This window comes from Mastomys coucha, unplaced genomic scaffold (assembly GCF_008632895.1).
Source record: "Mastomys coucha isolate ucsf_1 unplaced genomic scaffold, UCSF_Mcou_1 pScaffold2, whole genome shotgun sequence".
Lineage (NCBI taxonomy): Eukaryota > Metazoa > Chordata > Mammalia > Rodentia > Muridae > Mastomys > Mastomys coucha.
This window is the reverse complement of record NW_022196902.1, coordinates 18,980,659-18,994,481: the sequence shown is the minus strand read 5'-3', so window position 1 is coordinate 18,994,481 and position 13,823 is coordinate 18,980,659. Positions and strand designations below refer to the sequence as shown.

Genomic DNA, 13,823 nt, shown 5'->3' with positions numbered 1-13,823 from the left:
GACTAGGCTAGAGAAGGCTCACCAGTGTCCGAGTAAACCAGAACAAAGAATCACCTTGGAGAGGGACTGGGCTAGAGAAGGCTCACCAGTGTCCTGCGGCTGTGCTTGTTTGCAGTCTTTCCCACAGTTAGACAAGATCATAATGTTGATAGTGCATAGCTTTGTGCACTGTGAATTCAGATGTTGATTGCTGTGCCCAGAGATCTGGTTGCAGTTCAGATGCTGGCATCATCGTGATATTTAAAGCATCTCCTGTCTCGATGTACAAAAATCCTTTTCTATAACTCTGATTGGTTAAGAAAGAGCTGATTCAGCCTATGGCTGGGCAGAAGAGCCACGCAAGACAGAGAGCTAAGCAAGCAGACCACATAAAGTGCTGTCAGTCCACAGACTCACGCATTTATGGCAAAGACACAAAGTTGCAAAGCAAAAGCCCAATGAAATTAATTGAGACACCACTTAAAGAAAGGAATTAGGCATTAGCATCTGACTTCACCAAGGTTAAATGCCTCCTAAAATGGAATGTCAGTATTCTCAGGGTGGTAACAGAATCCCAAATCTATACAATCTGAAAGTCATGATGTCTAGGATACAATTCCAAACTACTCATAAAAATTAGTGGAGGAGTATATAATCTATTTTCAAGAGAAATGACAATTAGTAGATGCTCACCCTAGGCACATCACAATAATGGTTATAAGACAAGACATTCACCATTGATGTGTTAGAATGGTGGGTGGCATCAGAACATACCACACACTAGGCCCAAACTGTTTGGGTTTAATTGAGAGGGAGAGAGAGAGAAGTAGCGTGGAAAGAGAGGAGGGAGAGAGAGAGTAAGATGGAGGAATGTTCCCGTATATATATATGGGTTCTGACGTAGTGGCCGCAGGTAAAGGTGGGAGGTGAGCCCAATGGATTCTGGGAATATGGCAGCTGTTGCTCTGGCAACAGGTCTCTTGAGACCCGCCCATGAGTCGCCACAGGCTTTGGATGCTAACAATCATGGCTTTTATAACTCACAGATGTGAAGAAGTGCACGTGGAGATGAGTGAAGAAGGAAGATGTTCGCATTATACAAATAGATCACACTTTAGAAGCACATAAAGTATTAGAATTAAAGCATATAGGAGCTAGAGGGATGGATTGATGGTATAGTATGCAATTAGCATTTCTGAAGCCTTAAGTTCAATTCCTGGAACCCTAAAACATGTAAAAAAATAAACAAAATATCTCACTGGATAGATCAAAATCAGAGCACAGGTGGCAGACTAAACAGTTAGTGGACCTTGATTTAGGTAAAAAGGAAGAGAAATTAGATTTTAAAGAAGAAGGAGAAGGAGGAAGAAGAGGAGGAAAAAGAGGAGAAGAAAGAGAGAGGGGGCAAAGGAGGTGGTTTAGTAGATATAAGCACTTGCCATGTGTGGCCCTTGAATGAGAATGGGCCCCTTATACTCATATATTTGAATGCTTGGTCCCTAGTTTATGGAACTGTTTGGGAAGGGTTAGGAGGATGGCTTTTTTGGAGGAGGTTTTTCACTGTGGCATGGACTTTGAGGTTTCAAAAGTCTAGACTTAAGCAATGAGTCTCCTGCTGTGCTGCATGTTTGTAGATAGGGGGTAGGCTCTCAGCTACTACTCCAGTTCCATGTCTGTCTGCCTGCTGCCATGCTCCCTGACATGATGGTCATGGACTCTAACCCTCTGAAATCTCAGAGTAAATTCTTTCTTGTATAAGTTTCCTTGGTTATGATGACTTGTCACAGCAACTGAGAGGTAACTAAAACATCATGTAACCATGAAAACCTGAATTAGAATCCCTAGAATTTCTATATGAAGTGGGACACGAAGACAGGAGAATCCATGTAAATTCATGGAGCAACTATCCTGGGGTGTACACAATGGAAACATAACAATGAAGCCTTGTGCCTTGAATTGTCATGAATTAAGGTTAATGACAGAGGTGGAAAGTAAATCTTCAAACATGGTGGAAAGGTTCTAACAGCTTCTTTATTTATTTATTCATAAACAGCAATAAGCAAATAAATGGCAAATGGGCTAGCACTCATTCACACACACACACTTTTTTAAAAGATTTATTTATTTTATGTGTATGAGTACACTGTAGCTGTACAGATGGTTGTGAGCCCTCACGTAGTTGCTGGGAATTGAATTTAGGACCTCTGCTAGCTCCAGTCAACCCCGCTCGCTATGGTTGGCCTCTCACTCAGTCCCTGCTTGCTCTGGCCCAAAGATTTATTTATTATTATAAATAAATAGCCAGGCGGTGGTGTCACACGCCTTTAATCCCAGCACTTGGGAGGCAGAGGCAGGCGGACTTCTGAGTTCGAGGCCAGCCTGGTCTACAGAGTGAGTTCAAGGACAGCAGAAGTATACAGAGAAACCCTGTCTCAAAAAAAACCAAAGAAATAATAAATAAATAAATAAATAAATAAATAAATAAATAAATAAGTATACTGTAGCTGTCTTCAGGCACACCAGAAGAAGCCATCATATCTCATTATGGATGGTCGTGAGCCACCATGTGGTTGGTGGGATTTGAACTCAGGACCTTCTGAAGAGCAGTTAAGTACTCTTACCAGCTGAGCCACCTCGCCAGGCCAGACACAGTCTTCACTAACCTTCCAGTCTGGTTGGCATAGCCTGGCTCAGTGGCAATGGGTCAGGTTGCCACTCTCAGGTGGTACATGATTGTTGTCTAGGCGGGTATCCTCATGGGCATCTGCACAAATTGTCTCTCCAAATTATGTTTCTCTACAGGGCTCCCAAAGGTGAGGGAGTTGCGGTGCCAGACGGGAAGTTTTTGATCTAAATTCAGCCAATTACCACTAAGGCGTTTCATACGTTACTTCATGGCTTTCCTTATCATTTGCACGCACACCACGCACTCTATGGCTTGGTTTTTCATAGTTACCAGGGGCCTTGGGAGTGGTCTGTGATGCTGCCCCATGGAAGGCTCAGGCTGGGGGCATCTTTACAGCATGAGCTGCCCTTATCACCCGCACCCACTTTCTATGGCTTGGTTTCCATGGCTATCTGGGGCTGCAGCCATCATGGTGGGCTCTGGCTCGGGCTTGGGAGCTGAGGAGGCGGGCAGCTTTACAACATTGGGAAAAATACCTTCTGAGGCCATATGTTCTTTATACCTTGTCTCAAACAAAATACAAGTAGAGGGCTGACGTCTGAAGTGTCCCTGACCTCTCCGTTCACACTGCTCCCACACACATGAATGTGCACACACAGAGACACTTAAAAAAAATGGGCTGGGAGATGGATCATTAGCTGAAGTGTTTGCATAAGACCTTTAAATATCTACCCACAAGGGGCATGGTAGCTCCCTTCTGTAATGCAGTGCTAGGGAATGGAGACATGCAGCTAGTCTAAATGAAATGGTCAACAAGAGACTGTTTCTAACAATAACAAAATAACAATAATATTCATTAAGTGAAGAAGCCATCGAGAATGAAAAAAGGCATCCCAATGTCAAATCTGACACATGTCCTCTGAAGTAAACACACCTGCATTCAGGTGTGTGCACACATACCACATGCCTCACCACACACATACCACCATACCTTACATATGTTATCAAGATAATCCTCGACAAAAATACATCCACCCATCCATCCACCCATCCATCCATCCATCCATACATACATACATACATAAAGAAAGATGATACGTGGGAGACCTGTGGGGAAATATTGAAGGTAAAGTGTACACGTACATGTAATTAGAATCCAAGAAGTTTATGAAAGATAGAATTGGAAAAAATGTAAAGCAAGTAATGATCAAAAGCATTATGAATTTTAGGAAGGACATAAATTAACAAATTCAAGAGGCTCACAGATTCCAAGCAAGATAAATTTAAAGAAAAACTATGTCTAGACATATGATAATCTAAGTGATAAAAGGCCATTTTGTCCCATCAGATATGGCCATTAAAATGACACATCCACACGAAATAGCAATGATTTACACAGCTGTAGACCCATCATTAGGAAGGACTGGAGCCAGATGACATGGACCAACATCTTTAAAGTGATGAATGGAAAAATTAATATCAGCAGAGTTTGTATGACTGACTGAACACTCAATATTTAACATAGGATAGACTTTCAAATAAAGTGTAAAAGAATTCACTGCCATCAGTCCTGAACTATAAAACATGGTCAGAAAGAACTGTAGACCAAAGTGTGTGATGTTATAGGGAAATTTGAATTTAAGAATCAAATAGCAAACACCAAAAATAATAAAGAGCAAAATGAAAGGGTTTTTTTTTTCTTCTTGGGTACTGTGGAATATTTTTTAGTTCTTTTTAAAACATTTTTTATTCTTATTCATTTACTCATTTATTTGTCTGTGTGTGTGTGTGTGTGTGTGTGCACATGTGTGTGCCTGAATGTGGACAGTTCACTGCAGGAGTTGTTTCTCTCCCTCATCATACGGGTCACAGGGATTGAACCCCAGGCATCAGTCTTGCCAAGTGCTTTTATTCACTGAACCATTTCAGCAGCCTTGTTTAGCTTTTTTTTTTTTTTTTAAGATTTATTTATGTTATTTATATGAGTACACTGTCACTGCCTTCAGACACACCAGAAGAGGGCATCAGATCCTGTTACAGATGGTTGTGAGCCACCATGTGGTTGCTGGAAATTGAACTCGGGTCCTCTGGAAGAGCAGTCAGTGCTCTTTACCACTGAGCCGTCTCTCCAGCCCCTTGTTTAGGTTTTAATTTATTTATTTATTATGCTAGGGAACCAAACCTAAACTCTTGTACATACTAGGCACTCTACAACTAAACTACAATGCCAGATTCTTAAATTCACTCCCCAACCCCAAGTGCTAGGAACTCTCAATGTTTTAATGTACATATGACCTTTAAAGCCAAAAGTTATGGGACAGTTATGTGTTGTTTTCACTGTATGTACTGATAGCACATATGACATCTACAACATAAAAAGTAGTATAGGACATATCCTACATTGCTGAAAGTTTCCATGTTTTATATCAAGTAGTTGTTACTATTTGGACATGAAGTGTCCCGTACCTCAGGCTTTGTCCCCAGCTGGCAATGCTATTTTGGAGGTGCTTATCCAGATGAAGTGAGCCACTGTGGTTTGCCCCAAGTCCCCTTCAGTCTTTCCCTCTCTCTGCCTTCTTTCCTCCAGCCACATGCTCCTGACTCCACAATGTTCTGCCTCACTAGGGGTCGAGAATCAACAGATTTGAAAATGATAATCTGGAACGCTGAAAACAAGAGCCAAAATAAAATGTTCCTCCTTTTATGTCTATCTGTTTTGTCAGGGAACTTGTCACACATGAAAAGTCTTACAAATTGGTAACACTCTATCATTTTTATGTAGTAAAAATAAATAATTATTATTTAATTAAAGACTTCATATGCAATAGTCCTTAAATATTAAAAAATAATATATTTATATTATATTATAAATATTTATATTATTATATATAAATATATATTATTATTACATAATATAAATATAAATATTTAGGAATCTAAAGCAATCACTTAAAATATAAAAAGAAATATATCTTATACACTGCATTAAGGCTTGATGATACATGCATGAAATCTTACTATTCACATGGCTGAGGCATGGAACCATGTCTCAAGTGGGGAGGGGGAGTAATCTTAAAGCTAGTAGACTTATTAAAATAAAATTGTAAGAAATGTTGAAATAACCCAAAGATGAATAAGAAAGGGAAGCCGGGAACAAAAGAATGGGACAGAAGACAAATAATAAACTGGCTTAATAAACCCAACCATATGAAACGTAGTTAAGTGAAGTGTAAACACTTCAATTAATAACCACTCATATGCTGCCTGTTGGGGATCCATTTTCAGTATTAAACATAATCAGACTGAAAGTATGTATAAGGGGAAAATATGTTATTCAAATAATAAGCAAAACATAGGTAGCTGTCATGGTGCCAGAGGGTGCTCTGCTGTCCACTGTGGAAGAAACTTCTAGGGTCTTACCCAGTATTGCATGAAGTAGGCTACAATACTCACCTTCTAGGCAAGGCGTGCTCAGTGGTACCAGCATGAATGTCAGGGGTAACTGCTTTCTAAAAGCATCTGAAACCTGCTCCACAGGAAGGAATTAATACCTTCTGCTATAGCCAGTCAGAAGTGTTTGGTTTCAGACTCTGAACAAGGGACTGAGGTGCATAGTTTACATATCAAAGCAGACCTGGCCTCCAGGTTCTCCCAGCATTCCTCAGCCCCTACCTTCCCCCAGAGGCTCTTCCCTAGATAATCCAGACATCTCTCTCTCTGTCTGTCTCTGTCTGCATCTCTCTATCTCTCTGTGTCTCTCCCTCTGTCTCTCTTCCTCCTCCTCCTCCTCCTCCTCCTCCTCCTCGTCCTCCTCCTCCTCCTCCTCCTCCTCCTCTTTCTCCTCCTCTTCTCTGTCTGTGCACATATCCTTTATCTCTTTCTCCCCAACCCCCCAACCCCCACACAAACACTTCTCATGCCTACTTTCCTGTCCTCCTTCCTTGGGGCCAGTGATCTTATTTGCTGGAAAGCAAGTTTCCCAATAAACTTCCCTTTAATATATTCTAATCTGGCTTCAGTGGGCTCATTTCATTAGAGGAGAAATAAGCTATCAAAAAACCCTAACAGATCAGGAGGTCATAGGTTCTATGAGGGAACTTATATCGATTGGTTTGCTAAAAAGACATTTTTATCAAGCTGCTTTCTAAATATTTATCTTTACATTATATACTAATAAACACTAGTGCTGCTCTCAGCCTTCATCTGAGAAGTTTCTTTCTGCACTGGGCAGCAGTTAACAAGTCAAAACCAGTGATGAGCACTTAATCCATAATTGGTCCAAGTGCCAGGTTCTAAAGGGGGCATTTATTATCCGCGCTAAACACCCAGGCATATCAAGGCAAAGGAGAGCAGAATGAATGTGAAAGCTGGAAGGCAGAGAAGAGTACCTGTGAAATGCTGTCTTCTAGAGTGGGCATGGATGCTGCACACACTTGGCACCTATAGACATGTACATCATCAATCAACATTCCAAAGAGCAGCACTGACTGGACTCAATGGGGCATGAATAGATGTTTGGGGGAGAATTTGGAAGTGGAGAGGTGGGGAGAACAGGTTGCAGGAGGGTTGAGGGAAGTTAGGAATGGATATGATCAAGACACAGTGTGCACATGTATATAACAAATAATATTTCTTAAAGCAAAGGATAGCTAAAATGCTGTTGTATTAGTAAAGTTTTATTGCTGTGAAGAAACACGATGATCAAGGCAAGTCTCATAAAGACAACATTTAACTGGGGCTGGCTTACAGTTCAGAGGTTCAGTCCATTATCATGGCGGGAGCATGGCAGTGTCCAGGTGGGCATGGTGCAGGAGGAGCTGAGAGGTCTACATCTTCATCTGAAGGCTGCTATGGAGAAGACTGGCTTCCAGACCGCTAAGCCAAGGATCTTAAAGCCCATGCCCACAGTAATACACCTACTTCTACAAGGACATACCTCCAAATAGTGACCCACTTCCTGGGCCAATCACAAATCAAACCACCACAAAGGTTGAAATGATTCTACTAATATGAAATAATCTTTAAGGAAAATTTACTATCAACAACTAATAAAGGCATTTTATAATGGCAAAGGGGGCAATTAGTTAGAAATAAATGTGCAAGCTTGTAATAACAGAGCTTTAAAATACATCACCACAGAAAAACTTATGGTATGGACACTTAGCAATAAAGATAAGATAAGCATGTTCAGATGGAAGATAAGCATATGAAATGCTAGCAATCATCAGCCATTGCGGAAATACAAACTAATTTATAACCCAATGCCATCTCCACTCACTCTCTAGCAGCTAAAGTGATGGTGGCTGATCAGACGAAGCATTAAGAAGATGTGGCAATTAGAATGCTCATGCAAAATGGTATGGCCACAATAAAGAGTTATTTTATATTTTCTTACAAAATTAAATATGCAGCTACTGTATAATCAAACAATTTCACTCCTAGATATTTGATAATAAGAAATAAAATCAAATACCTACACAAGCATTTCATGTGAATGATCATAGATGTTTATTTGTAAGTCCCCAACATCTCAAGCTGAATCCAATGGTTGAGAACTAGCGAATGGCTGGAACAATTAAGGTATATTTAATGGCTAAAATTTACACCATATATAAGTCTCAAAAATATTATGCCAAATAAATTTAACAAGTCAGACACAAAAAGTATTTGCCATATGATCGAATTTGTGTGGAATTTTACAATAGGTAAAACTAATTTAAATTGACTGAGAGCCCATTTCCTGTTTGGGAGGATGTATATGAGATGTATATTTGTCAAAACTCATTAAATTATAGACTTGAGATGAGCACATTTATTTTATGTAAATCGTTTCCTATAAAGTTGATTCAAACATGGAAAATTAGATCAGAGTTTGGTTCTTAGGAACACTCCTTGTCACTTTTATTTATTTTTTTTTTTTTTAGAAAAAAAAGAAGCAGGCATAACTCCCTTTTCCTCCTCCCTAGCCCATCCTAAATTACTTGGAACTCATTGTATACGGTGCAGAAAGTAAAGTTTTCTTCCTGCAGTTCTGAAAATGACAGCCTATGAGAGATAGAAAGGCCTTCATTAGGACTCCATGATTGATTTTAAATTTCATCTTGGATTCATTCCTTATAAAGTATTGAACAAATTCCTTAATCTTTTAGTGATTCCTGTTTCTTGCAGGTAAAATGATTAGCATATTTACTGTCTTTGACTGCTAGGCTCAAATTTCCCTGATTGTGCAATGTCTATATAGAGGAGAAAGCTAGAAAGCATATTTTTTCCCTTTTTGAGAATGGCAGACCCTAAAGTTTTGGAATAAGCTGAATTCCAAATGGTTCACCAACTCTCTAACAGGATTGCTACTTGTTATACAATACAATCTGTTTGCTAAAAGAAAATATGTGAACTATTGTTATTTTAAAAAGAACACCAATGTATATTTTAATAATATTCACTTTAAAATCTGTAGGTCCTATTCAGTAATACTTATGGAACACTAATTAAGCAGCAGGGATTTTCATAGGTGTGTGAACCCTATTACAGAGTTGAAAGAAAATACTACAATGTTCTTAGATACTCAGTGCATAAATAAAAATGTTTATGTGTGTATACTTGTGAAGACACATTTACATAAACCTATATACATTATAGCATTTTGTAAGACACTGCAGCCGTGTTGCTTCAACAAAAGTGATGTTCATTAGACATGTAAATTAGCATTCTCTTACCTATAAAATATGACATCAGAATTATCATTTTTTCCAACTCTAAGAACTTATATTCTTTTTTCTTTTCTATCTTTGTTTATTTATTTGTTTGTTTATTTTAGATAGGATCTCACCATGCAACTCTGACTGGCTTGCAATTTGCTATGTAGATTAGGCTGGCCTCAAACTCATAGAGATCTGGCTACCTCTGCCTCCTTAGTGCTAGGATTAACGATATGTACCATACCACATAATTATCTAAGACCTTATATTCTAAAAACTATTTAAAGTCCTTCTCTACTTTTCAGAGTCATTCATTATATATATTATTTCTACCTCTGAGTTTAGTTGTCCGTTATTCTGTGTATAGTATCTGTGTGTAAGTGAGTTTGTGGGTGGCAGGGAGAAAGTGCAGGGAAGGGTGTGTGTAGAGCCCAGGTGGGGGTGGATGGTATTTGGGTGGGTATGTGGGTATGGGTAGGTGTGCAAGGGTGTGTGTGTGTGTATGTGTGTGTGTGTGTGTGTGTGTTTGAGGGGGTATGTGCTGTATGTAGGAGGGGTGTGGGGGAGGGAGGATGGTGAGTGTGAGGGGGCTGGGGGTGGACACAATCACATATCTAATGTGAACATGTAAGAAAGTCAGAAAACAGCCTCTGGTCTAAGTCCTCTACTTCCACCTTGTTTGGGTTGTGATGTTTTGGTCTCTGTTTTCTCTGTCAGGCTAGTTAGCCTCCCAGCTTCTGGGTAGCTCCTGTCTCTGTCTCCAGTCTCGCTGTAGGAAAGCTAGGACTGTAGATGCCTGTGCTCTGGGTCTAGCTTTTTTATTTCAGGTCCCTGTTTTCCCACTGAGACATCACCTTAGGCCAATGGCACATTATTAAACAGTTATAAATCCACAGGTGAACAGCAGTTCAAATTCTGAATGATTATCTCAAACAAAAATGCATGAGTCTTTCTTTACTATCTTAACTACTGAGCTCGATCACAGCATCAAAACAACTGAATTGTTTGCTACAAAGGGGCGAAGGCAAATAATTTAACTTCCTGTTTAAGCCTGAGGTGACATGGGAAGCCCAGTGAGACCTGGTTATATTGATAAATGAAAAATATAATACATAATATTTAGATCGATTAGCTTGAATGTAGTCAGTCTGAAAGGGTGGGACAAAAGAGAATATGGGCCTAGATTTTTAGGGATTTAAGGTTTGGAAGTTAGGCACAAGAAGGGGAGCGAGTAACAGAACTAATTTGAGATACAAGAAAGGAATGAAATCCAGGAGTATAGTGCCCCACAAACAGAAAACAGTCAACTCCATGGAATTAAAAAAAGAGCCACAGAATCTGAAAATGCTGAAGCTATTGAAATACTTGGCAGATGCAGTTAAGGGTTCATAGAAGCAGCGGTAAGACTGGAATAGTTGCAGAAGTAAAAGCACAAAGAAATGGAAAGTGTGGGGCTGTGACTGGTTCAGCAAGTAAAGATGTCTGCAGCCAAGCCCAAGGACCTGAGTTCTATCCCTAGAAGCCACCCACATTGTGAGAGAGAACTGTCTTCCAAAAGCTTTGCCATGACCCTGACACATGTGTACACACATTGTGGCACACATCTGTCCCAACGCATATAGAAATACATGTAATTTAAAAATGAAAAAAAAGAAGCAGAGGCAGGCAGATTTCTGAGTTCAAGGCCAGCCTGGTCTACAAAGTGAGTTCCAAGACAGCCAGGGCTATACAGAGAAACCCTGTCTCAAAAGAAAAAAAAAATGAAAAAAAAAATGGAGAAGTTTGGACAATAGAACAGAAAACATTAGGTGACAGGGGAGATATAGGTGTGACTGGTTTTGTTTCTTGCTTTTACTGAGATTTTTATTTTTAAGTTGTCTGATACTAGTGCTGAAGAGAGAGCTCTTTGAGGGTAGACAGTGAAGCAATTCAAAAAGTGAGAGGAATGGACTTTGAATCTTGCAGGAGCCTGGACACAGTAAAGGACTGACTGTATGTAGGTCAGTTGGCAGAGGAGGGTGAAGGGAGCATGGCTGAGTTTGGGAACATCAGCTGAAAACCAGCAGCAAATGTAACTCGTGTTCACTTTAAGTATGGCCCAACAAGAAGACTTAAGACATGACAAAAGTATTACCCAGGTCATAGGTTTACTGTGTGGACTGTTAAATTAATGTTTGTAAGAATACTTAGAGTAAGCCCCAAACGGTAGCACATTCCTAGAATCCCTGCCCTCAGGACAGAGGTAAAAGGATCTTAAGTTCAAAGCCCTCCTGAACTCTACAGCAAGATCTTGTCTAGCACATACCGTATGCCATACAAAATGCCATCATATCAGTATGGCTCGATAAAGAAGGTCCTGTGAGATGCTCCTTGATCAGAAGTCAGATAAAAATTTAAAAATCAAAAGCCTTTCTAATCCTCAAAAGCCATACCAGTAAACTATGAAAACATTCCCAATAAACTGCTAAAGACTTTAAAATTATGATATCCCAGTATCGATGATGGTGAGGTAAGTCAGGACCCTTGCTCACACTGCTGAGAGCTTCAGTGTATGTATCCCCTGTGAACAACCATCCCTGAGCAAGCTGGTTAGCAACACTGAGTCAATCCCTAGTTTCTTGATTGGTGAACTCTGACCTTCTCTGGACTTCTAATTTCCAGGTTTACAGTAGAATTCGCTCCAAGCTTCATTTTGCTTATTGTCTTTGTGTCTTTTCTTTACAGTTCAGCTCCTTTACAAGTCTCTAATAGAAACTCTTCCAGGAGGCTGAAGAGATGGCTTAGTGGTTAAGAGCACTGACTGTTCTTCCAGAGGTTCTGAGTTCAACTCCCAGCAACCACATGGTGGCTCACAACCATCTGTAATGGGGATCTGATGCCCTCTTCTGGTGTGTCTGAAGATAGAGACAGTATACCCACATACATGAAATTAAATAAATACAAAATGTATAAATTAAAAGAAAAAAAGAAACCCTTCCAGAAGAGAGTCTGAATGTACCACCTCACATCTTCCTCTCCTACGCCTCCCCCACCTACCTCCACATTGCTTCTGGGCACATAAAATCCTTCCCTATTTTCAAGGCATTTTGGCTCCTCAAAATAGCTAATTGCAGAGTTGCAGACAAAATCCTTAGAGACACCCTGGAGAGTACTCTAAGACCACCAGCTCCTAGAAATGTTGTCAGAAAAAAACTTGCTTGAAAATTTTCATGTCCAGAATTTATCTAAAGGAATAAATATTCATTTCAATATTATAATCATGGAAACATTGTAAATTTAAATAATCTTCAAAGGGATAATAATTCACATGTATTATCTCGCAGATGTTTTACAACTATAAAAATGTCATATTAAGTTGATTTTATATATAACATTTCAGGGTTGTTATTGCTGAGATGAAACACTGTGAACAAAGCAAGGTGAGGGGGAAAGGGTTTGTTTGGCTTACACTCCCACATCACTGTTCATCATAGAAGGGAGTCAGGACAGGAACGCAAACAGGGCAGGAACCTGGAGGCAGGAGCTGATGCAGAGGCCACCAAAGGGTGCTGCTTACTGGCTTCTTCTATATTTCATGCCTGGAAACACCATGACTGATATGTTAGTACCAAAGATCTGTGCATGTCATGCCACCATAAAAGTCTCAACTGTGCTGACCATTGAGGGTTAGGCTACTATGGGCATTGCTTTGTCTATACTGCACATTACGATAACCACAATCACCTGTTTCCTGCTGCTTCAGAGACCCAATTAAGTCCATTCCATTTAATTCATCCAACTGAGCAACAGCTTCTCCAGCCCTAAGATCTCGAACATGGAGAAGTGTTGGGAACCATGAGAGCCCTGAGATAAACATCCTGCCCCAGCTAATTGAGAACCCGGAGATTAACATCCTGCCTGACAATCACAAGGATCCGGCTTGGCCCTGAGGAAAGAACATTCACGGAAATCCACCCCCTCCCCACCTGTTATCCACCCCCTCCCCACCTGTCATCCACACCCTCCCCACCTGTCACCCCGGAGCTCAACCCCAGAAGATTTTGCAACCTTCCATCTCCCTCCTTCCTCTTCCCCTGCTTCCAAGATTTTTGCTTTAAATATGCTCTGTTCCACTAAGTAAACGACTCTTGACAAGCAATGCTTTCTTGAGTCCTGTCTTCTCTCTCGCCCGTTCTTATTCCAGGTTGTGGTCCTCCTCACTCCCCCGAATAACATGGCCTGCAGGTCAGGTCAGGTGGCACCCGACGTGGGGCTCGAGGCATGGACCCCTCCAGACAGACCCCCGGAACGAGCGCTCAGTCCTCAGCCAGAAGATTCAGACCTGTCACCCGCAGATCGTCTCTTCTTAGGTAAGTCAGTCTGTCTCATATTTCAGAATGGGCCATTCCTTGTCTAAGGAGGCAACCTTTATAAAGGACCTCAAAACTTTACTCAGAGAGAGAAGAGTAAGGCTTAAAAAGAAAGATTTAATTGAATTTTTCATTTTTATTGATGAGACATGTCCTTGGTTTATGATTGAC

At 40.4% G+C, this 13,823-nt stretch overlaps 1 pseudogene; it reads left to right on the top strand.

The window, feature by feature from the left end:
• Window positions 1–13,823, top strand: part of LOC116097930 — a 26,000-nt pseudogene that overhangs the window by 10,544 nt on the left and 1,633 nt on the right.